Genomic DNA, 25,810 nt, shown 5'->3' on the forward strand with positions numbered 1-25,810 from the left:
AAGAACAGTAGGTATTACAACACCTAACTGTTGATTATAATCTTGCTCGAACGAAGTCCTTTTATTTGCACGACCATGGGATTCCGCGATCGATGCAGCAAGTGTTTCAGATACCTAAAGGTCACCGGTGAAGGTACGGGTACACTGCGTCTTGGGTAATTGACGACGTTCACCCCGTGGTATTTCCGTTAATAAATTACAAATTTCAGCATGTAATGTCGCCAGATATAAATCACGAACTTGCTGAATCGTATTACTGAAAAGTTGATTGGTCGTTCAAAGTGTTAAGGAAGTGCAACACGGAACTCCTGTCAACACTCGCAATAATTATTCAAAAAATAAATTATTTTCGCATTTATTCTTCTAGTTGCAGTTTTAATGACTTTAATATGTTCAATTAATTCGAATTTCGACATTTTCGTAAGCAGTTGAAATATGCAAATCTTGCATATTTCTGAAATCTTTTAAAAATGTATTGCATTTAGCCAATTTATGTGTCGTGAGTGCAACAAAATACCATGATTTATACATTCGAACATGAGTGAATTAATTCCACAAAAAAGTATTTCCAGTATATTAATAAAAGAACTTCTAATAACAGAATAATTGGAAACGTTCGAGGATCAAGAATCAATGCGAAATTTCAGATTAGTTTGACAGTGATTTTTCCTCTAAGACTACTTATAAAAAACAGATACATAAGAAGAAGTCAAACGAAGAGGTCAACAGAATATCATCATTCGAATCAGAATAGAAAATTACATAAATTTACAAATGTCCTGTTTCAAATCTACATGTGCAGTAATTCTACAACATATATATCTACTGTTTAACAAAATGCAAAAAAATACTGCCCCAAAGCCAATTTATTGGATTTTTAAATATTATATTTAATCGATACAAGTTTGCAATATAAAGTAAAGTTAATAATTTAACCCTTTGCACTCGACAATATTTTACGTTATAAATATTTATTATTTTCTATTGATATATCAATGATACTGTTAACAAGTACCATAAAAGAAAATCTTACATAAATTAATGGTTGGAATTAATTTATCTCTAAGGTTCATGTGTTGATAGCTGACACAAAATTCAATATTGAATTTCAGTGTTCATAATTTCGGTGTATCGAATCAAATGACAAACGAGAGTCGCCTCTCGAGTGGAAAGGGTTAATTCAATCAAAATTTAATACAATTTTCTTGTTCTATCTGTATAAAAATTTGAAGTCCAGCAACTACAAAAGACAAATGTGTTAAATCGTAAATTTGTATAATCACTTACAAATCAATAATAAAGCAACTTCGTATTTAGTCTCTACGAATATCGAAACTTATCAAATTATCCTTTAATACACTACATCGTAAATACGTAACTGACTAGTTAATGGCAGCTTACTAGTTCACACAGGAGGGAAACCTACTCAGGATAATGCTAAGTTGTATAATTATCCTGGGGTCAGTTGAAGGACCTTTCTCCCTTTGACGCATCCTTCCCTTACTAATGAACCTCTTACCAGAGCGGTGCAAAGGATTATTTTCTCGAGATGAAAGATATTATGTTCCAGTCGACGTGTCGAGACTTTCGAAACGAAAAGTCGCGTGGAAATGCTGATTGAATTATCGAACTCGTCTCGATCTAAACGACCCACATCTCGGAATGCAGACACCCTGCTTCGGCGAGAAACTTTTTAATACTAAAACTACTAGACGGGTCAAAGTGACACATTCCTGATTTCTTCTTTTTGTGATTATTAAAAGAATGACAAATGTTTCTCTGAGAAATTAATAGACACATTGTTTTAACAATATACAAACTGAATTGTAGATCAATTAAAGTTCCAATAGACGCAATCTTAGAATTTCCATAGAGGAATTACAAAAAGTCAATTTAACTGCTTGGTAGTTTTAGTGTTAACCCGTTGCCCTACTATACCGTGTCAGACTCGTGGTGGAGATTTCAAGTAGAACTTAACAAACATCAATATTATTTAATTTGTTTGAATGCAAAATACATATTATCCTTCTGTTGTCAATGATTATACCTTAGAGTACACGTTGACATAGAATAAGACTGGGATTTTCTCTTATTTTCGATAAATTATTAATAACGAAACAGTTATATCAATCACAGTTCAGAAAGAAATTACAGGGCAAAGGGTTAATTTGCTGGGAATAAACAAGCAGAGAGGAGAAAAGAGTTATGGGGGTGAACGAACCCAGTGAAAAAGTGGTATTTGGCGTCCTGTGGTTCCTTTTGGCGTGAAATAAACGACGCCGTCTGAAGTTGAAACCTAACCGCGTTTTGTGATAATAAAGACACCGAGAGGGGTTAGAGGGAGAGGGTTGGAAGCGTCCGTGAACAGGCGGAACAGGGACAAAAGGGGGAAGAAAAGGTAGACGTCGGCCAGATAAAAAGGAATAGGGAAAAAGAGTTTAAGTCGATAGGGTGCTATAGGTCGAAAACAAAGGAGACCCCTTTCCAGCGGCTAAGAAAGGAACCGAACAATTTAATCAGGCGATCTCCGTTTTCGATCTCGCTTTAAGGTTCGGAGGAGAGAGGCGAGCCGAATACCATCTACTCCTGCTTCTCCTCCCGAGTCTTCGACGGGAAAAGAAACGAAATATTTTTCTCTCTTCGATCGGTTTGATCGACCCGATCGTCGTCGGTACGTTTTTAATACTTCTCTTTTTTTGTGCGACGACGTTCGTGACGGGAAAACTGCGTGACACAGTCCACGATAAAAAGGGGGACAAGCTTTCGCATCAAGAAAATGGCTGCTCATGGCCGCAATCGACCGAGAGCAGGCGTGTCGTTCTTGGGACGCTCTTTTATTGATACTGCAGGCTGGAAGTGTTTTGTAATATTGAAATTTTTAATCTTAAGATCGTGTTGATAAACGTTGGGGAGTGAGATTTGAATTAACCAGTAAATTGCGTTCGACGAGTATACACGTCATCTTAAAACTCGGAATAATACTGATTTTTTCAAAGACGAGTTATTTATTTTTTGAGATAAATGTGTAATCCTTGTTCGTTTTGCTGTAGTTTTTCGTTAGAATGTATTATAGATTCATTTGCCCTGGATTTGACAAGTATACACTTTATTGTATTATCTAGCATGTAATTTTTCATCCTTTTGCTTTAGTTTTTCGTCAAAATATATTATAGGTTCATTTTCACTGCAGTTAGCGAGTATATATTTCACTGCTTGATTTTATTGCGCGTACAATGACAGATTTTTCAAACTAAATTCCATAGTTAATTGGTTAATCTGGGTTGTTGGAAAATGTTCAGTGAATTGGCAAGTGCAGATCGTATGTGTTTTGTTACAGTGAATTTAATTTGAAATATTATTAGATATTGTTATATTTAATAGCGAGTATTGAGTGTATAGTGTTAAAGCATTGTGCATATTATAGAAAGTTCCAAGACATAAGTTAAGTGTTTATTTGAGCTATTTTTTTAAAGTGGTATAAGTTCACTTTTAGAAAAAATTAGTTTATGGTAGTTTTAGTGACATATAAATATTCTCTCTTTGTATTTATAATCACACAATTAATGATGTACGATATCCTTATAAATTAATCAAAAGAAGTTTAACTGGAAAATGTTACCGCAAAAATGTTTTTTTTGTAAATGAAATAAGTCCATTTGTAGCTAAAAAATCGTTTATGTTCTTTAACAATTTTATTAATTATAATATATTTATTGCATAATAAAATTTAACAAGTATATAATTTTGTAGACATTATTCGAATTGATCAATGGTTGCTAATATTTTTCAGTTGATTCATACGCAAACTTTTAAATATCTCAATCTGTCGAAAAATCCACTTATACCACTTTAAAAATACAGCTTATTTCATGATTTTCGCAAGTAATGGTAATACTTTGGTCCCAGTGTTCGTATGAAAATAAAGATTTGTACTAAAAGACGTAAACATTTTCTAGCTATAAATAATCCATTTAAGATCCAAAAAGCCTCTTTCAGTAAAACTCTGCTAAATTGTTCTTTTTCTCCTGATCAGCAGTATAAACTCACACTATATCAAATTTATTTCTTTGAACACGGTGAATCTCTCCGTACGTTTTTCTCAGTAAATTCTTTTGATCATAGACCTCCACAATATTTTGCAGCAAGCAAAAACTGTTTCGAAATAAAAATTTGCAGAGAACGTTCCCTAAAGGAAACACATGCTTAGTAATTTAACCATTGTTTCAGGTAAAAACATTTTGAGACATCGGATAATTTTTCATTTTAAAGCTGGCGCATCCGCAACGTTGAATTATTTGCCGCGTTGGTTTGTATTATGCACGGCGCCCGAGAGTGCCGAAATTATTCGCTGACCCCAAAACCGTCAAGAGGGAGAAAGAACACTTCTTTTTAACGTGGCGTTACTTCGTCTTACTGAAATTTCCGGGCCACGGAGCTTTTTCTGCGAAACTCGGTGGCGACCTTTTGAACGGCGGTCACGCGACGCACAGACACCCGAATAGGTATAAGGAAGCACCGGATGTGTCCTTTGAAAAATCGCCCGTTCACCGGAGGTCTCGCTTTGCGTTCATTCCCCAGTAATTCCTTTGACGAATGTACTACACCGGCTTCAACAATGGTTACTCGAAGTGCTGCGGGCCAGTTACGTGCACACTCATCTGGAACTTAAATCATCGCTTTCACACGATTCCTGGTGAATATTTTAATGTCCTCGATTTTCCTCGTCTTGTTTGACGAATTACTATGAATGTTAGAGGAAACTGCGTGTCAGTACATTCAATTTTGTTTTTACACGATATATACATTGCTTTTAAAAAAGTTAGCATGAAAACCGTATACTGTGCTCATAGAAAAATCGAGATTGGTTCTGGATATAAAAAATCAGTAGAAGAAAATTAATTTTGTTTTAATTCGTGTAACATTAAATGAATCTTGTAAATGGAGAAACAAACGTTACGATAATCTAACTTGAACTATCACTAATAGCGAAATAGTTCAAAACGTATACTAATATTCTATTTTACTTATTCTAACTTCTATTAGTATATACACAGTAGAAAAATAAATGTTTGTACATTCAGTTTGATGCAATAACTTTATGTAACATCATCTACAGATTACAATTCAAATATTTTAATCTTTCTCCAAGTATACAATGTCGAACGTATTTCAGTAACATGTGATACAAATCACTTTTATATTCTTCGGCACTGAATCATGTATTCATAGCATATTACTGAATACGCTTTATCAATTTTTAATGCAAATTTTGTGTTAACAATGTCATTCGACGAATTCCGATTTTTTTAAACTGCTCTGCATTACATATTTCACGTTACAAAGTATCATTAATAAATCTATGAACGAAACGAAAACACGCGCGTTTCTTTAGTCTTGTGTTCGTTGTTATGTAGACTGTGAAGTTATAAACTGAATAGCGTTATTCACAATATAATAACGGCAGCTTCTTTCTGACGTGACACGGGTTCGTTGTCGTATACAAGTGATTAATTGCACAACGGCCGAAGTTCCGAGGTGCATTTTTCCAGCTGTTTCTGTTTAATCCGTATGCACGACATGATTTATATCTCCATTTACCAGTGACCTACTTTGCTCGACCCACATCATTAGCCATTTATTTTGAAGTATTACGCTTCGCTGTTTAATTAAAGTCTCCCATTTTCCCAAATTTTTCGTTCAACAAACTTTCATGCTTTAGAATTTCTTGTTTCCCGTAGCGTCAGAGTAACTTTCATCTCTTATTATATCTGTAAATTTAAAGTTTGTCGTCTAATCTCGCTCCAAGTATATATTGAAATTTAAATTACACACATCGACACTGCATATATTAAAATACATGAAGACATAATATAAAAATAACTGTTTCTGTAATAGAATATTTTGTGATATTTAAACAGAATTAAAAATTGCAATTACTGCAATTAAAGTGTTACATTATGATGGCATCAATCAATATTTAAATAATAATATTATTAAATGAACATGAAATATTGAACTTGATCAAAAATCAAATAATCTAATTTTTAATCTCATAGGTTATTCGTGTGTTCCTACAGTCATCCTATTAAAAGAGCTATTCATTAAATAATAAAGATATTTAAATTTTTTAATTTCCATTAAACTATAAATTCTACGTTACTAAAGTTTCAATAATCTTCCAACAATATTTCCCATCAAGTATCACGAAACACAACAATAATGTTCCTAAACAGACATTGATTTCTCAAAATTAGAAAACCTATTATATCAGATAAAATTTCTACCGTCAATTGTGGAGCGGATCGAAACGGCCAGTGGATGCAGCTCTCCCCTATTATATCGAATATTACCATAGCAACCGTAATTATCTCCCACTCAAAGTTCGAATATTATGGAAGTTTCGCCATACGCTTCGAGCAATGTGGAATTTCAATTTTGATTCGACCCTTCCATACCCGTCCGCATATCTGGAATATAAAAGTGAACGCGCGCAAGGAGACCTTACAAAGCCAGTGTCATAGGTGAAGTATTCCATACTCGACGTTCATAATGGGAGTGTTTTAAAGTGTCCCCGTACCTCCATCCCCTCTCGGCAGCCCTCTTATTTTTCATAAAATCATGAGAAGTGAAGCCCATTGGCTACGATCCACCCGGATACAATGTTTCGTTCGCTGGTTGCATTGTGAGCTCGGAAGTCGTAAAAGCTTCTCGTTGCTTTCCATGCACCGTGTATGCATAGTCTCCGTGGAAGTTCAGCGAATCCTGGCCGCCATTTAAGTGACATTTTTCTTTCACGCAGGAAACACAGGTTCGCAGCGAATATTTCTTGTGGCGACGATGTTACAAACACTTACGGCACTCGTACGATATTCTCTGCTTTATTCGAATATGTTGATATTGTAAACGAATCGCACCTGGGTTTTTGTTCATTCATCCTTCTTGGAAATTCACTTTGCTTAACCTCCATTTCTTTCTTCGCTTAAAAATTTTTTTTCCGTTATTTTTTAATAGAATATGTTACTTAAATAATAATTTATGTTAATTTAATTTACGTTAGCAGATTTTTTGGACATATTCTAGTATCGTCAATCAGGAAATGAATAATAATTTACGTTAATTTTATTTACGTTAGCAGATTGTTTAGACATATTCTAATATTTCCTAGATAATTTGACATTCTTTTTCATATGACTATAGTTGATCTATGAAAATGAAGCGTACAGTGGCGTCGAGACAGCTTCTGATAAGAAAAATTTGCATCAGATAAATTAAATAGTTTTAGTCCCCTCAAATTTCCATGTTACTGTCAAGCTATGTATATTTCAGAGCGCACGTCGCATATCGAGACACGCGATAAAAATATGTAATGTAATATCATTTTCAATCGATAAAGGCAGATAACACCGCCGACATTTTTACTAAATGTGTCTCGGAATGATTTGCTGTGAAATTAACGCGGAACATGTCACGTGACATTCACCTTACCGTGTACGCAGAATTATGCATCTAAGTATATACATGCGTGGAAAAGTATAATATGCTTCTACGTTAAAATTTTTGTATTACCTGGACAGCATTGTTACATTTTTCCGAGATATTTTTTTGTTTCGCAGTAGTTTTAACGTTGCGATTATATGTTACTGTCCCTCTGATATGAAAAGAGTTGATGCGTTAACACAAAGTTGAAGATAATAGCTCCGTTCAAATTAAAATGTTTTTGTTATTAGTCTTATTTGTTACTTATTATAATGAAAAAAACTGAAAAAAGTTTATAATTCTATAATGCGTATTATTTTTGGTATTATTAAATTGTATTCGATTTAATTTAATTCAATTGCTTTTATACTTTTATACGTCTTAAAGCTTTTCGTTGGCAAAAATTTTGTTTATGTATTAAATGATACAGAATTTGTTCTGTTCCTTCGAACCAGTACACTACTAATATAAGTAATGATCTTTTTACAGTCTCGATAAAATGAACTTAAAAAAGGAACGATAAATTCCGGTACGGTCGTGGCAGAAGTGCGGGGAAGTTTTTAAAAGGGACCAGCCACTTCTAGCATGATTAAAGAACAAGAAAGGCGATTAATTAAAGAGCTTGAAAAGTTTAATACATGTTAGGCCTTCGTAAAGTGAAAAGTTTAATATCTAACAGTAAAACTATAAAGGGGTCTTGTAAGCTTTAATGAGTGTAAAAGTTGATAAAACGATTATGGCAGGATGTACGTTGTAGAATGGGTTTGGCAAAGTAAAAAATCTCTTTTGAAACGTATAAAAAGGGGAACGGAAGGAAGAAAAACTGGAACATGCTACGACTAATAGGACGGGAGATTACAAAGGATGAAAAAGAATGTTTCGCTGGGTCTAAGCATGAAGTTTCTTTGAGTTTTGAGAAACTTCATTTGTGCTAGGCATCCCGTTATGAATTACATTTACGGAGACAAAACGATTTAATATAAATAAATTACTTAAAAATGATGAATACAACACTTCTCTCTAAACGTTCATTTGTTTCATTGTCAATTTTACACGTAGAAACTAAAATACTTCACTTTTTAATTCGATTTTATTTATTGAATCGACACGATAATAAAAAAAAATAAGTAACTGAACGAGTAAACAACATAAGACAATTATTAATATTCTTGTAGATAATTTGATGGTTACAGTGAAATTATAATTAATTTACTCCACAAATCTCAATATAAATGTCTTGAAAACACTACGAAATTACCGAACAAAGTGAGGGAAACAATATTAAAATTAGCGTGTCGTACAATTATCAAATGAAGATGAAAAGTAATACAAGTTGACTTAATAGCAATGAAAATTTCGGGGGTTGGAGGGAAGAAAAATGGTGTACGTGCTTTGCATTTCAAGTGGGAACAGCAGAAAACAGATTCAAGGTGATTAATTATAATGCAAAGTTTAACTGCGTTAAGGTCGCGTAAATCATGCCGTTTGAACTTTGACCTTGGCATTCTAGTACGAGGCGCTCAACCATTACTGAAATTCGTGCTAACCTAATTCTTCCAGAACACGTGGAACTGATGCAGAATGTGTTCAACAACACTTTGTCTGTGACAATTACCAATATACCACAGCTTACTTTGGTCTTCTTCACTGACAAAAAAATGAAAATTGATTGCTAGCAGTCAAGGTGTTATAAATATTTCTCTTTTCTATTTTTAAAACTTTCCTCTATGTGTTGAAAGTTTTATTAACAATCGGAGGAACTAGTGTAACATTGCGTATTAGAATTTTTTCATTGGTAGTCTTCGTGTCAATAGTTATTAGCTATGAAGTTATTAATATTTTAATTGGTCCACTAATGTCTATAATAGTCTATAATAAATGTTATTTTTAATCCCATTTTGATTAAATTATTTCTTTGAAATTTTATTATTTATCTGACGATTATCATGACTGTAATAAATATTAAATTTATATGAATTATTTTTTAGGCACTTAAATAAGACTTATTCATCAACAAGTTATCACTTCATATCAAAGTTAAGTTACCCATATGAGGGTAATATTACAGTAACATACTTATGCGCTTTTCTACCCTTTAAAATTAGAAGATAACAAAACTTTATGAATATACTAATATTTCGAAATGATTAGACTTCTCAATACATCAGAAATTTAATGTCAGTAAATGAAAAGCTGAAATTGCCTACGATTTTATCTTACGCATAACACGATACGCTATTAGCAGAATAGACAAACTCTTATTTCATTCTAGCATTTATAAACAATCCTATCCAATTTTAAGAATCCTTACGAACATCGAATAGTATAATACTAAGCTACAGATTTCATGCATTATAGCATTTACAATTATCCAAAATTCAATACCTACTGTTGATAATACGAATGAACTCCATTGAAAATCCTTAATTTATCTCGAAACTGATAATAACTTCATCACCAATGAATCCTCGTTCAACTCCACCTATCTGCAAAGATTCCAAGAAAAATTTATATTCGCATGGAGGTCCGCAATTTAATAGTCAGCCCCGAAAATGCAATAAAAGAATTGTCGCTTGTCTCATTCAAACCTTTGAAAAGGATCCAGGCATTAAGTGCGTTCCGTTATTAAGGAAAAAAGAGGAATATTTTGCGAATTTCATCATAAACCCGACGGAACAAAGCGTCGCAAAGGCACAAGGGGTTGGACGAATAATAAATTCCGAAGTAACGCGTGCGATTTATTCGCGAGGGTAGGTATAGCGGGGGTGGGGGTGAAAAAGTTTTAGTGAAGAGATAGTCCGTCAAAGGCGTCGAGGAAAAAGCAGCCACGAAAAGACGCGGCAACGTCGCCGTACCGGTTGTACGGCGACGCTGGCGTCGCGGGGCGTCGGTAGGGGATGTTCCACCAGTGGAAGGGCGGACCGATCAATATGGCGGCAGGGGAGGGTGTGGCAGAGGTACGAAAGGAAGTTTTCGGAGCGGTGGGGATAATCCATGCTATGAGGCACAGGTATGCTTTGTCCACCGCGATTCTATCGCGCTCCTGTGACCTTGAGCTTTTTTCCACCCCCCCAAGAAAATGCGGGTTCAACTATATCATTTCTTCTTCCTTTACACGAGATCGGAGTCACGTAGTAACATAGAACAGTTTCAATTGGGAGAGCAATTTAATTTTCTTAAAATTCTCTGGTTTTTCTGGAAACTTCAAAAAGGTATGATGAAAAATTGTTGTTATCCCTCTATCCCTCTATCCCTCTTTTTTACGAAATAACTGTGTTTTAGAAGATTTTAGAGCTTTATATGAACTTTTAACCGGTACTATTTTTTTAAATATTTTTTTATCCTGTAAAGTATATTTGAAGACGTTTGTGAATATTCATTCATGAAGTGACTGTATAACTTCGTACAGTGTTTAAAGGAATTTCTAATTATTCGTGGATCTTGTGGAAAACGCTTTATAGTCAATGATAAAACGGAGTTTCACGAAAAAACAAAATGAAAAGTATAGAATGAATTATTTTTATGTATTATTGAATAGACCTGAAATTATTATTTACTATATAATAGACACTTACAGTTTCTACTTATAGTAAATCTAAAATTACGCACATCATCTAATTTCTACAATTTTCTCAAACGAAAGTTTTACATAAAAATATCTCTTTTACATTTTCATCTTATCATTTCACGCATATATTAATCATTACTTGATTTCAACCGCGTTTTACAGTGTATTACCACGCATTAGAATAATTCTTAAAGTACAATATTCAACCTATAAATAATAAATCTATCCATGTATTGTTGTATAGGCACTTTTTTCAGAAAATAAAAACATTAGAATAAAAATTTCCATTAATTTTCCATTATCTGTAAATTAATTCGCCATAGGAATAGCGTAATAGATTTATCATTTGTTATTGAGAGATTCAGATATTTGGTGTCGATAACGATAAGCAGAAAACGAATTATTGGTTAGGTGGTTCTATTGTCTACAGGTTCGAGTGCAACTGCAGTGCCGGTGCACTCGACCAAACAATGCGGAATCGTCCCGGCAACAAATCCTACTTTGCACGCTCTCATCTCTGGCACTCAAGCTAATCAGAATAGTACATTTCTTAATGAAACAACTGCCTCGCCATGTACATAGTTTTCTGACGCGGAATTCCGATGGAATTACGCGGAACGTCGTGTTTTGGCTCTGAATACTAAATATACGTGAACCGGTATTCCTTTCAAGAATACGATAGTTCAATCACTGTTCCCTCTTATTACAATTTCATCGTGAATTTCTCATTCCCCACGTAAATTCTATGGAGGATTTAATTTATAGCTGTACTATATCTTCTTTGTAACGATAATACAGGTAGACGGGATAGACTGACTTTACATTCATAAACAATCCATCTTCCTGATAAAACTGAAATGAATAAAAGTTTCAGCGAAGTTACACATAAATCGAGAAGACTATACAATTAGCGAAACAATTGAATGAGGTAGTCAGTTTTCATCGACTGCCTAATAAAAACGCGAATTTGCATAAGAATCTCCAGCCTAGGAATCAGAGCAGCTAAACAATCAGAACGTTCACTTTGTTTTAACGTTTCCAATAACCAAATCATGGAAGTTTATGGAAATACGCGTTCGTGTTGATTTATTTCGAAGAGCAGAAATTCTGTCGGAAGTTATTTCTTCCATTAAAAAGTTTCGGTTAGTAACAAACAATATAAAAATTTTGAAAATACACTCTATCCACTTTATAAAAGTTACAAAACTAACAAGATCTTCCAAAATTGCAAATGATTTAATTCTTTAGCTTGTTTGTTTTTCAGTCTTGTCATTCGCTTCTGCTTTCTTTGATAAGAAAGAATTTTAAAATAGAGGTCTCCTAAAATCAATTTTTACTGTTACATACCATATAAAGCTGAAATGATCAAATAAATTAATCAATTTGTTTACCTTTATTTTACATGGTTCACGTATTTAAATACATTAATCATTACATTAATATTATAATAGCATCATCATTACAATTCACCAAATAAACAATGCAATCCCCCAACAAGTCTAACGCAAGCAAAAATATTCTTATTTCTCACTTTTTCCAACGTCAGATACAAGCACAGACAATTCTCCTTCCTCCGCATAAACTGAGCATCGGAAGTTCAACGGCAGAATTCAAGAAGAATAATCCCTTCCGAGCTCCCGCAACGAGCGTCCGAGATCTCGCGATAAGAGAGGAAAAGTATCTACCGGAAGTAGGAAGATTACCAACAGCGCGTGGTATCGTTCACGACTCACCACCGTTCTCCAGCCCGGCCAGGCAAATTTCGTGGTGTTCTTTTCTTCTTCATTCATTTCCTCCGGTCTGGTCCGACCGACCTACTTTACGAATCCAGCACGGGCAAAATTTTTTTTCCGCGGCAAAACGTATTCCTCTCGTTTTATCAAACCACCTTATCGACTGGCTTCAACCTCGTCTCCACTTGCGACTTAAAACGCCGTCTCTGTCTAGTATCTAACGTTCTCCGTCCTTTTCTCTTATTCCTGCTTACGATCGTCGCATCTTTCTCTCTTTCTCTTTGCCTTTTTTCTCAAGGAGAATACGATATTCCTGACCCTTCACGTTTACATTCGCTCGATGGACCGTGAATATCCTTCTTTCGCTCGCCAACCCTCGACTATGAGAGCCATTTCGGAAAGCGAAAATTCGAGGGATCGTATGTTATTGACGTTTCCGTGCTTCCGCTTGCTCCCCCCCCCCCCCCCCCCCCGTAACGGCTCGGCCGCGACGCGTGTTGATACCACGCCGGAAGTAAATCGAAGTTCACATGCGTTGCTTTGCGATGCAGTCTGCGACGTTAATTTTGCGCGCGCGACTTCGTGCAAATAATTTGAAACGCGGATGATATGGATTAGGAAATATATTTTCTTCTACTGATAGATATTGTTATAAAATGTTCATGTTGAATATAGATATCGTAATTTTTGTTTTGTGAAACTTATTTGATAAGATTCTAGTACCGTGTTTAAGCGTTATAATTGGTAAAAATGTGTTAATGGAATTTTATTTATGTATAGTATTGAATACCATTTAAGAAGTATGGAACTGAGACATGTTAAGTGTATTGTGTATAGTTAATAATAATTCTATTCATTAGTACATCTGAAGAGAATGGTCTTTATTGAAATGTTTAATGAAGTAAATAGTACTAGGTGCAAATGAAAAATATTGTCCGATATTATCAAAATTGAAAAATATTTTGAACAGAGAATTATGTATATGTATATATTCGTTATTTGTTGATTGAAAGAATATTTTTATTGAGTACCGACTGTGCAATGAAATAGAAAATATATGATAGTAAAAATTGAAGTCCTAATGGCGACAATTAAAATCAACATACATTAAAAGCCAAATAAACTTGAAAAATAAAAATATTTTATTTTATTATATAATGCAGTATAATATTGCATATAAAGGAGAACTTCTGTTCGATATTGATTTTCAAAATTACCCTGTATGTACTACAGTCTGCACAAATATTCCGTTATGAATCTTATTGAATAATGGATTTCTGTGTACTTCAGATAATGAGATCAGAGAGAGGGAAAGGGATGAATTATTGAGCTTACACATTTTAGCGCATCGTATAATTAAACAGATGAACGGAATTATCGGCTTTTGTTAGTGATTGGACATTGAGATTGAAAATTGAAATGGCTTATCTTAGATACGTCGTTTCAGTGACGCGAATCCACCGTCGTTTGTTTATTGAGTAGCTGCATTAGCATTTGCCAATAATGCGATTCATCTCAATTTCAATTCCCGAAGAATGCAAACGGTGGATCGATAATTCATGGTTGCTAATAACATCAGTATCCCGATCTGTGGTTGTGTAAACGATGCCAAGTATTTAATGTCACTCAAGCAAATGGTTTCTATCTTCCTTGTTAGAGAATATTCAGATTAATTTTGTATATAACCATAGAATTTACAAAAACCAAATGTTAGCTGTTTACTACTTTTACCTTTTCATAGATTCACTTAGAAAATTTAATTTCTTAAATATTGTTTTACATATATGCAGAACTTAATACTATAAAATATCATGAAATTTGATATTTATATTAATTTATCTTTTATTGCTCACTAGTTATATCTGCATAAATAAAGAATAGCACTTGGTTAAAAACTTGATTCTCCACAGTTTCTGCGGGGATTTACATGTTCTATAGAAATTAAGATTTTGAAGAAAATAAATTAAGTTTAATAAAAGATTAAAATTCTACAATGTTTTAAAATTGAAAACAAATTTTAAAATAAAACACTAACGCAATTCTTCTTCACAAGTTTATTATAGTTATGTTTATTATAGAGGAATAAATAATTATATCGTAAAATGATCATTAGATAATAATCGTAATAAATAATCATTATATAATTTTACAAGCAAGAATGTTTGGACAGACCAACTATAATTTAATTACACAATTCATGATTATTTAATTATAGAAAAATATACGTATAAAATATATAAAATTACCATATATGATTTATCGAACATTCCCTGTTACAATCTTATTTCTAATTCCCACCGTCTTGTGGCGCTATCTTTGGGAAAGAGGGAGACATTAATGTTTCGATTTAAAATCATACAAGCGGCAAGTCCGCGATGTGATAAGACAGGGTGGTAAAGTTGCTTAAGGAAAAACTTATTTTATCAGAATTTGTGAACAGATATCGTTGAGAGTTGTGATTTTTACAAGCTCTGTGATTAAGGGTGCAGTTTACGTATAAGGGTATCAAATTATGAGTAGGGATTTCTTGGACTCACCGACAAAAGCCGGTACGTAGTAAAGAGATCAGGAGCTCTCTGTTCAACTTCTCCCCGCTGACACAGGGATTTAAATTTTCGTGAAGAATATCTGGAGAAAATGAAAAAAAGAGAAAATGAACAGACTCGAAAAGTTTTGTTCTCTAAAATCTTGGGTATTAAATGTATTAAATCTGATTCTCTCTTTGGACAGTACGCCACCTTTATATATATTTAATTTTCGAATAGTTAATATTTACTTTGTTTGAAAGAGGCAATTGTGCAAATTACATATATCTTGAATTAGGGATATTAATTAATTGCTTGAATCAATAATTGTACACTCGTAAACTACACAGAATTAAATGGCACAGTAAGAACAGGTTAATAGTAAATGTCAAGAACGTCAGAATACCTATATACATACCGCATTCATCTAACCGCCAACTGCTCGCAGCTGCACCTACATCATTCTCCTTCGGCGCTAAATTTAAACGCAGCTTTCCCTAATAATACACAATATACATACCCTTCCCTACTAAATACACAAAAAACTAATAAACATTAAATGTTATGTATGTTATTATCTCACATTCTAATATTCCAAAATTAGTTTCCAAATTTCATTATACAGGATATTCCTAAATGAAATTGGCGTCTCAAAAATCATAATTAAATTGAATACTCAATTAAAAAAGCAATAAACATTAGAAGGGTCCTTAGCAGCTAAAAGAAAGTCACTTTTTACAACCTAACCATAAAAATATATTTACAAAAATAAATTCGCAATAATTAAGAAATGTAACGATAAATAATAAGTCGTGAACAGTAAATTCGACACACAATTTACATGGGAAAGCTACGAAACGCGAGTAAACATATTTTTAATGGTACTACATACGGTTGAAACCCCAAAAACGTTATTGAACGTTAGAGTAACTTGTTACCCAGTTTAGTTAGTTCCGCGGCGACTGGAAAATTGTTGAGGTAAATCGCGCGATACCCAGCGAAGAAAATGGAGAAAAAGGAGGGCAAAAAGCGGAGATGTTCGGGATGAAATATGCGTCGGGAATCCTACCGGCTGAGTCTTCCGTTTTCACCGGAGCTTTCGATCTCGCCCTTTCCCCCCGCCCATTTAGCTATCCTTCTTCTGTTCGCCACTTGGCTTCCTCACGCGCTTTGACGTTCCTCGAGCTGAATTCCACCCCCTCCCACGAAAATGATAGTGGCTCGTTCGGACCTTAGGAACGAATCCCTTCGATCACCAAGGTTTCGATTCCTTTGATCAGTAAGCTGATGCTCCTTCTATCGATTCGAAACCATTCTTCTCCAATATCCTCCTTTATCTTTTCAAAACCTTTATATTTTTCCCCCGGTGATCTTCAGTTATTAATTGTCGGACAGGCCGGCGTTTCTCTTCGGATCCCTCCTTCATCAGCAGTTTTACACGAGAATCATTCAAGGATTTATTCATTCGTTCGTTCGTTCGTTCGAAAGGAGATCGGAAGATGAATCCGTGCGTTCATTGTCAGACGCTCTGCCTTTTACCTCGTGTCCAATGTTAAGGTACCGATAAACGTATTGAACTATTTCTGCGTTCGAAAATTCGTCACTCCTTTTGCGAATAACTTCGAATCGGTAATGCGTTGTTCTGTGTACATATACAGAGTGAAAAATTTCTTTGGTCACGTGGAATGTTTGTTATTCTTAGATGACGAAAGAACTTTATTTATGAATGATGTGTAGTGTTGGAAAGATCAGAATGTTTTTACTAATATTTTCTTGTTGAGGAGATTTTGAAAGATTTAAAGGACACATCAGTGTTTGCAAGTGTTCTCATTTTATTGACCTATCTTGAGGATACTTCATATTAGATAAAACAGGAATATGGCGATTCTTTCTATATAACAGTGTTTCATTGCAGTTTTCATGAAGCTACAATTGGTTGAAAGTTTAAGTACTAATTGTCATGAAATAATCGTTCTTATTCCTGCAGTTTAGCTAATTATGATGCAAATGATAGTAAAGCTTTGATGTAATGTTGTTTCGTTTGAGAATAGTCAGAATATAGTTTTTTCGCCACGTTAAAAACATGAAATTTATATTTATCATTAAACAATTATAGTGGTTACTATTAGATATTGAAAATGTGGATCTTCAGTAAAAAGAGAATTAGGAAACAATATATATATATATATGTATTTAATGAGATAAAGAAACAATATGGACAACACGTAAAAATACAACACACGACTCTCTATCACGCACCAAAAATGTTCTTCTCCGCCGTCGCTCACCAAAATGTCCTCATGCACGCATTTCCACTCGCTTTTAACACACACCCCCATTCGCTCTATCTTTCTCACCCTTGCACCCTTCTCACTCGCATCTTTCGTCCATAGTCAAAATTCACGCAGTCACGTACACACTTTTCTCACGGTTCAGTCGCTCAGTTCCAGACACTCTTCCTCGCATTCTTTCAGCCACTCGAGATTGTCTAAACGCAGTCACACTATTTTCCAAACATCCCGGCGCCGGTCCGTCGCAATACAACCTGGTCACCCTCACGCACGCACAGCAAACCATTCATCCTACAATATTTTAATCTACCCTAAATATTCTAGATACTACACAATTCACACCTGAATGTTACAATAGAAATAATAACAATAAAAATAAGATTGAATGAATATTATTGTAACAAATCATATTTTGAAACTTTAAAATTATTAAATATATTTCATTTCATCTGACCAATTTTGTAATAATTATATTTTTTATTACGATTCGAAATTTCAACTAATAATTGGCAAAGTAGTAGCACCTAAAATGAATTTAAATACAATACTGGCGTTGATATTCTGAAAACGTAATATATGTTTTCTAAAAAATATTCGTTGTAGAATTCGTTATCGCTAGGAAATCCTGAATTAAATTCTATCGGACATTTGTGAAATGAAATGGGAAGAAAATTAAAAAATTCCTGTTATCAAATTAAAAAGAAGTGTTAGAGTAGAATGTTGAAGTTCAGAGGAATGTACATACCGTGTGCAAACATCAATTCCGAAATTGATGGTTGTATTAAGATGCAAATTCCGTAAAATCACTTAATGTTATTTAACATTGATCGTTTCCGTCAATTTTATCTTTTCATGTTACAAGTAGACTTTTTTCATTTTTTTTTTTTTTGAATATATACAATTTATAAATGCAATTAGTAATATATGAAGATATGATTTTGAAGTGATTTTAAGCTACTGAAATCAAAATTAAATGTAGAGCTTATTTCCATATATATCACCACCCTTAAACGCTTAAAAAATTCTAATAAATATATCTACCTTTGGCGACGTACATATTTGTATCCGATATCATTCAAGTTGCATGTGAATTACTTTTGTCTACACAAAAGAAAAAGATATTTTTGGATGGTTGTCTATAGGTAGAACTCCTACCGTGAAACACCCTATATAGACTAACTCTACAACGATTTTCCGTTGATACGAACTACTTCATCGATTCTATTTTCATCTTTCTGTAGCATACTGAATACCACTGTAAGAAATTTGAATATTAAATTCCGTATAATCTAAAAATTGTCGATTGAGCTAACTTAACTCCTTGTCTTAGAACAACGTGTCAGACTCACGGTGAAGATTTTCAATATAATTTAATAAACTTAAATATTACTCAATTCATTTGAAGTCAAAGTAAAGATTATTCTTCTGTAATCAATTATTATACTTAAAAGCAAATGTATACATAGAAAATGTCTAGACTTTTTCTCTTTTTCTAATAAATTGTTAATGACAAAGTAATCGTATCGATCAGAATTGAACAAGAAATCAGAGGGTAAGAGGTTAATGAATAAACGTATTTTAATTTTCTCTGTATTTTGTTCACTAAATTACTGAACAAGTGCATAAGTATGTTTGAAGTTTTCATATTTAAAAATGTTAGCTCATATTTTCAAGCAACGTTTCAGCATTTCGTTTCCAACATTTCACGAATAGCCACAGGTTCAATAGTTTTAAGGTTAATACGTATATATTAACTTTTACGGTAACATTACATATTGCCAGAAATAAATTTTTATAGGACGTATTAAATATGAAATATAATATAAAAGAAGATCAACTAATTGTAAGAATCCAATAAACTAAATCATATGTTTTCAGTTTATGTTTCATTCAATTTTCATTTAATTTTAGTGTTCCATTTAATTTTGATTCACATACAATTTTTATGTTTCATTCTGTTATTTTACCTTTAACCTCTTAACTGTCGAATTTAGTTAAAAAAATGTCTCGTTTTGAGCGCAATAAAATAAAAAAATGTAGTATACTCGTTAAACGTGGGATGAATGCACTTAGGATATATTGTAAAGAAAAATCAAGATAAAACAAACAAGAATTACATGTTTATCTGCAAAAATAAAGAATTCATCATTGAAAGAATTAGTATTATTTGAAGCTTTAAGATGACTTATATACTCGTTAAACGGAGTTAATTGGTTACACGCGTCAACTTAGAAATTTCAGCCCGAAAATTTTTGCTCGTGACGAATGAAGGACTCGCTACCTCGTATGAACGTGGAAACAATCGGGCGCTGTTTGTCGGTGGGGTTCACGAGACAATGAGATAACGGCGAGGGTGGTCTGCGAAGATGCCCCCTGCTATGTTGCCCGTCAACATGAAAGACGCCGCCGTGAAAGCGCGTCCCCGTGCACGGAGCACATCGTGACAGAAATGCTTGTCGCGGACAAACAGGAGACGTTATCTCGCGAGAGAATCGTCCACGGCCTCGCAGGATTTTCCCGAAGCAGTTGTATTTTTCAAAGACATCGTGCTACGTTTGCGGAACAGCTTCTGACGCGCAACATACCTATCGCAACTCCGCGTTATTGTGTACGAATCTCGGACAATTTGCCGACGTGACGTGCTTAATGATTCTTGAAATTGCTCCCATCAGTCAACAATATTCCGAGAACATAGGGGTTGTCTGCCTTTCACTCACCCTTTTCCTTCCGCGCGCGTTCGCGGCTGCAACGTCGGGAAAGGAACGATTACTTGACTCGCAGGGGTTACATTGAAATCACCGACGCCGTTTCGATCGGCAATGATTCATCAACGCCAACTTTGTCAACAGTATTAACACTAAAACTATCGAGCAATTGGAGTGACGAATTTCTAAACTTTTCTAAAACTTAGAACAATGTATTTCTCGAGATTTGATGGAATTTAAATACTTGCAAACTAAACATTTAGAAATGGGTCAATTTGACCCGTCTGATAGTTTTTTTAAATTAGTTGGGTTGGCTGCGTTAGGATTAGCCATTGTTGAAATAATATTTTATTTAAATAATTATTTGAATTAAATTTTATATATTACTTTTTTAGTACCTTGTTTCTTGATTTTATTTATTGATGTTATTTCAATTGATGTTCTCGTGGATGGTGTATTCGAAAAATAAATTATTCCGATATTTAGTAGTCCAATATTTTGGACTTATGTTTTCGTCATGTAACTTTCCTACGGCTATAAAATTTTATTCGTAATGGAAAGTGATTTAGTTTTTAACATGTTAACTGTAGAATTTAGTTTCAAAAGTCTTTCATTGTGTACGCAATAAAATCAAACAATGAAGTGTATACTGGTCAAACATAGCTCAATTGCACCCATAATATATTTAGTATAATGAAAAATTAAAGCAAAACAAAGAAGAATTGCACGTTTATTTGAAACAATAAATAATTCATCATTGAAAGAATTAATACCTTTATGACTTTTTACATGACATGTATACTCATCAAACGCAATTAACTGGTTAATGTAGTCACCTGTTTATGGCAAGTGCAATAAATATGGTGTTTAATAAAATAGATTCTTCCCCGTACGATGAAAAACACTTTCAGGGGATGCACTCAGATGTAAACTACTTTCTGAAGTAGCAGCTCTGCTCGAGATCTCTCGAAAGCACGCGGTAAGTCTTCGATCTGTTTAATCCCTGAGGCTATGTTTCAGTTCTTCGGTTAGTGCACTCTGCGTACGATTGATCTTTATTTGCACGAGGAGAACATCGCGGGTTTCGTAATGAAATCAAGATGAACAGTAAGAAAAAAAACAGTCAGAGTGAATGTGTCATTGGCATCAAATATCCTTTATAAAATTGCACTGAAGATTATTAAAATTTTATTCATTATTATTCTATATTATTAGTCATAATGGATCAATAAAATACTTACACATTAGTGAGTTTTTCGTGACTGTTATATATAATAATTTACATTTTACAGTAGTTCGTTATACAAGCAACATGTTACATTAAAATCGCTAAAAATTTATCATTTAAAAATGATAAACAGAGAAATAAAACTATCGAGAAATAAGAATCTTCTAATCAAGAAAGCGCTTGCAAACTGAAAGTCTTTTTACTAAGTTAACGTTTCTTCAAACAAACGAAACAAGCGAGGGGTTCAACATTTAATTACTATTCACTCCAATATCACTCAATTAAAAATTAAACTCGCTCAAACATACATTAACACATTGTGGACAGGAAATTCTACGTAGAAGCTATTCCATGTCTTCGGTAATTATTCTGTAATTAAATATGAAAATGAAACAATCTAAATAAAACTTCAATATACTTTATTTGTACATAATGAATTGAATTGAAACTTTAGACGTATCTTTCATATAACTTTTAATATTTTGCTTTAGCAATATTCTATATTGCCTTGCGTTTCAGAAATTGAACTAGCTAATGCAAGGGCAAACATGAATTAATTTGTGATTGGTCAATAATGCGTTAACATTCATGACAAGACTAATTACATCCTCAAAAATTCGAATTTGCACAAAGATCCGGAGTCTATTTACAATACAACCAACAACCTCCATAGCATTGAACACTTGCCACGCTTAAAATCACGCGACATTGCCTGGACGAAATAATTTCACGGTACAGGACTTACATAAAGTCCGCCGCGTATTCTTCCCAGAAAATTGCTACCCCCCCTGCGCGCGCGCGTCCCGTCACAGACGGACTTCCCGTGTTTCCTTTTTCTCGCGAAGGCCGTTGCATAAAGCACAGTTTTTATTAAGTTGGCTTAGCAGCCGTCGAGGGGCCAGATGTAAACGCGTGACGGAAATAGTGTCGGCCGAATCAAATCCAATTTAGTTAAACGAAAGAAACAAGCGAGAGGCGTAAAAGGATTTTATAACTTCACGGTAGACACGGAGCAATCCTGTTTCAGGATACCGTCGGCGTAACACGCCGGCGACTTAAACTTTTCGTACTCTGTAAATCCGGATGCCGAGCAGATCTTCTCATGCTTCGATAAAACTCTCGAGCCGATAAGCTGTCCTCATTCTTTCCTCTTTTCCGCGTTGCTCCATTCCTCGTCCACTGCAACCATCTTTTTCATCATTCTTCTGCTTCCCTCCTTCCTCCTCGTTGTCGCAGGCAGAAACTTAGGACCATCCCTCTGATTATGTTTTTACCGTGAAGTCGGCTTCTTTCAGTCCGGAAATTACTTCCATCCTTCCCTCCCCTTCTCGCCCACCCTTTTTCCCTTTCACTCTTCCTTTCTCTCTTTCCCTCACACTGTCCTCCTTTCACTCGCTGCTCACCGTCACGCCGCGGACTCGCTCTGCGAAAGGCTCTGCCTCTCTATCTACTTCATTTCGTCTTACCCCTCCACGTCACAGATTTTCCGGAAAGTAATACCATTTTATGCCGCTTAAAGATCCCACCTAAACGACTATCTAAGCATGGATAATCGAGTTCTCCACCGGCAGGCAAATAACAAGCTGAGAAAGGTATCGCCGTGCTGAGACCTTTATTTCCATACCTTTAATCTTCAGTACACGTATCGGAAAACCGTATTTCGGTGGAAGACTCACAGTAGGTCAAGGTAGAATTTATACATGTGGTTCTATTGGGACATGAGTATCTTTGAAAATCTTAATGAAATTGTTTTCATTTTAATTTTAATCTGTATTAAATGTCAACGTCAGATATTCTTGACGGTAGCAATGTTATATTTTACATAAAGAAAATGAAATTAAATTTATAGATATTGTTATTTAAAATTATAGGCTGTTGCATTGCATTTATGAATTCGATGACTTTAGTATCAGTTTTTTAATATTTTGATTAGAACATTTGTTGGATCGAATAAAATATAACAGTTAAGAAGATCGTCACCGAAACAAACGGAGGAGCGATCGTGTTAAGTTAACGCTGTTAACACAATTTTATTTTACTTTCGATTCCTTGCAACCAATAGCAAAGAAATCCTAACTTTATTCAGTGTTTGTTGTTGTATATTCTTTTTCTTGAAGTATTAAACATCTAAGTCCGTTCTGCATACTGTTATTTTACGTAAAGTCTTTTTGAAAATTCTTGGTGCACAAAAGTTATTTACTATTCCGAGGGTTTATTGGATAGAGGGTAGTATAAATACTTCGCGAAAGTTCATTCAGATTTGCATTTTATTAGATTATGAATATTCAAATATCATGAGAGTGCATAAAATCCACCGTCTACTGATTAGATAACGCGCGTTCAGCTTAATAGTTACGGAAATTACACATTTCGCAATATTATCGATTGTAATGTGGGTCAAGGTTGACTTAATGACTGAATTTGTAACTGTTTGCAACTCGTTAAGTTTTTCTACCCTGTGCGCCGGAAAAACGAATTAATAGCCATACCCATATCGCGGTTAATTCACTCCTTTTTCTGGACGCGTACGCTTGAACTTCTTAATTGACAGAAACCTCGCTTCCGCTTAAATATCTCTCGACCCAGGAGTCAAACGAATTAGAACGTGGCCGTTGATAGACACTGTGCCAATGGAATTTAATCTCAAATTGGATTTGCATATTATCCTGGAGAAGTAATCGCTTGATCGATGAATTTCGGGTAATTGAAGTCGTGTTACCGCACCTGTAATCCAACCGCGTGTAGCGGGCCTAATTGAGGATCCAAGGACGTGGATTATCCTTGAGTCGTGAATATATTACCGTTAGAAGTGGGTATACTAGATCGTGCGACATTTTAGATTCTGCGATAGCGCTGGATATTTTTTAACAGAATTTTGCATATATTTTAATTTCTTACAAACTAGTACTGCTGATTTGTGAGGAAATTAGATTGCGCATATTTAATCATAATTTGCAGAGACATGTGCTTAAGAGGGGTTCATTTGTTTATGGTTTTTTTTTCAGTTGAGAAATAAAAATTGTTCAAATATTTCTTAAGACTATCATTAATACTTCTGTTAATAATACATACTATATTTACATTGACTCTACAGTCTATGACATTAGATTTCATGTTAAATAATTTTAAATTAATTATATTTTACATTTGGCTGTTCTCACAATTTGATATTGCACAAAGTACAATTTTCTTATATTTTAAAAGTCAAGAAAATATAATGGGATATTATAATAGTAATATAATAATTATTGATGAGAGTTATATATTTAAATTTATATAATGAGATTTATATAATGAAATGACTACGATGCACTTTGGTACAATGGTGGTCATATACTTACGTACAGTTCTTACTTAAACATTTAATGTTTATTTACTTTCTTAAAGCATTTATAGCGACTGTTTACATATTATTTCTAAGAAGTGCCTATTCTAATATACATAACAGAATGAGGATTTTTCTTGATCCCCAGAAACGGAGAAGTTGGTAAATATTTTCTTTCAATGTGTCAGTTTCATAGCGGACAATTACTTACGTACACTGCGATTATATGTGTTAAAGTCAAAAGTGCTTGCGATGTAAACAATATTTCATAGTATTTATTAAACAGTGTGAGTAGTTAGATGTGTTACAATAGTACGGTGATGAATAAACTTAAGAACATCACTCCAGAACAACAGCATCGAGTGCAGGAACTTCGTAAGAAAGGAATGTCATATCGAAGAATTGCTGCCGAACTTGAAATATCTGTGATGGCTTCTCATCAAGTTATAAAATATATTAAACGAAATGGAACAACAGACAACCTTCCTCGTGAAGCAAGACACCGAAAAACTGATGTAAGGACCGATCGCAAGATATATCAGCTGTCTGAAGCTGACCGATTTAAAACAGCGGTTGATATTTACAATGAAATATCAACAAATTTGGAAGTAGGCATCAGTGTAAGGACCGTACGATGCAGATTAAACGAATTTCAATTAAATGGACGCGTTGCGAGAAAGAAACCCTTCATATCAGAAAAGAATCGTCGAGCCAGGATTGCTTTCGCGAAAGAACATATTAATTGAACACTGCAACAATGGTCGACAGTAATTTTTACTGACGAATCGAAGTTCATTCGTTTGCGATCTGACGGAAAAGTATACGTAAGACGTCGAAAAGAAGAAGAGTATAAAAAAAATTGTATAAAACTGACTGTGAAAGGCGGTGGTGGATTGGGGCTCTATGACCATGAATGGTACAGGTCCGATTCATTGAATAAGAGGGATCATGGACAGATT

At 34.2% G+C, this 25,810-nt stretch overlaps 1 protein-coding gene across 8 annotated transcripts in view; it reads left to right on the plus strand.

Annotated features, from left to right (window-relative positions):
• Nrx-1 (neurexin 1) overlaps window positions 1-25,810 on the plus strand; it is a 529,026-nt gene that overhangs the window by 96,224 nt on the left and 406,992 nt on the right. The gene's annotated exons all lie outside the window — the stretch shown is intronic.

This window comes from Nomia melanderi, chromosome 8 (assembly GCF_051020985.1).
Source record: "Nomia melanderi isolate GNS246 chromosome 8, iyNomMela1, whole genome shotgun sequence".
Classification (NCBI taxonomy): Eukaryota; Metazoa; Arthropoda; class Insecta; order Hymenoptera; family Halictidae; genus Nomia; species Nomia melanderi.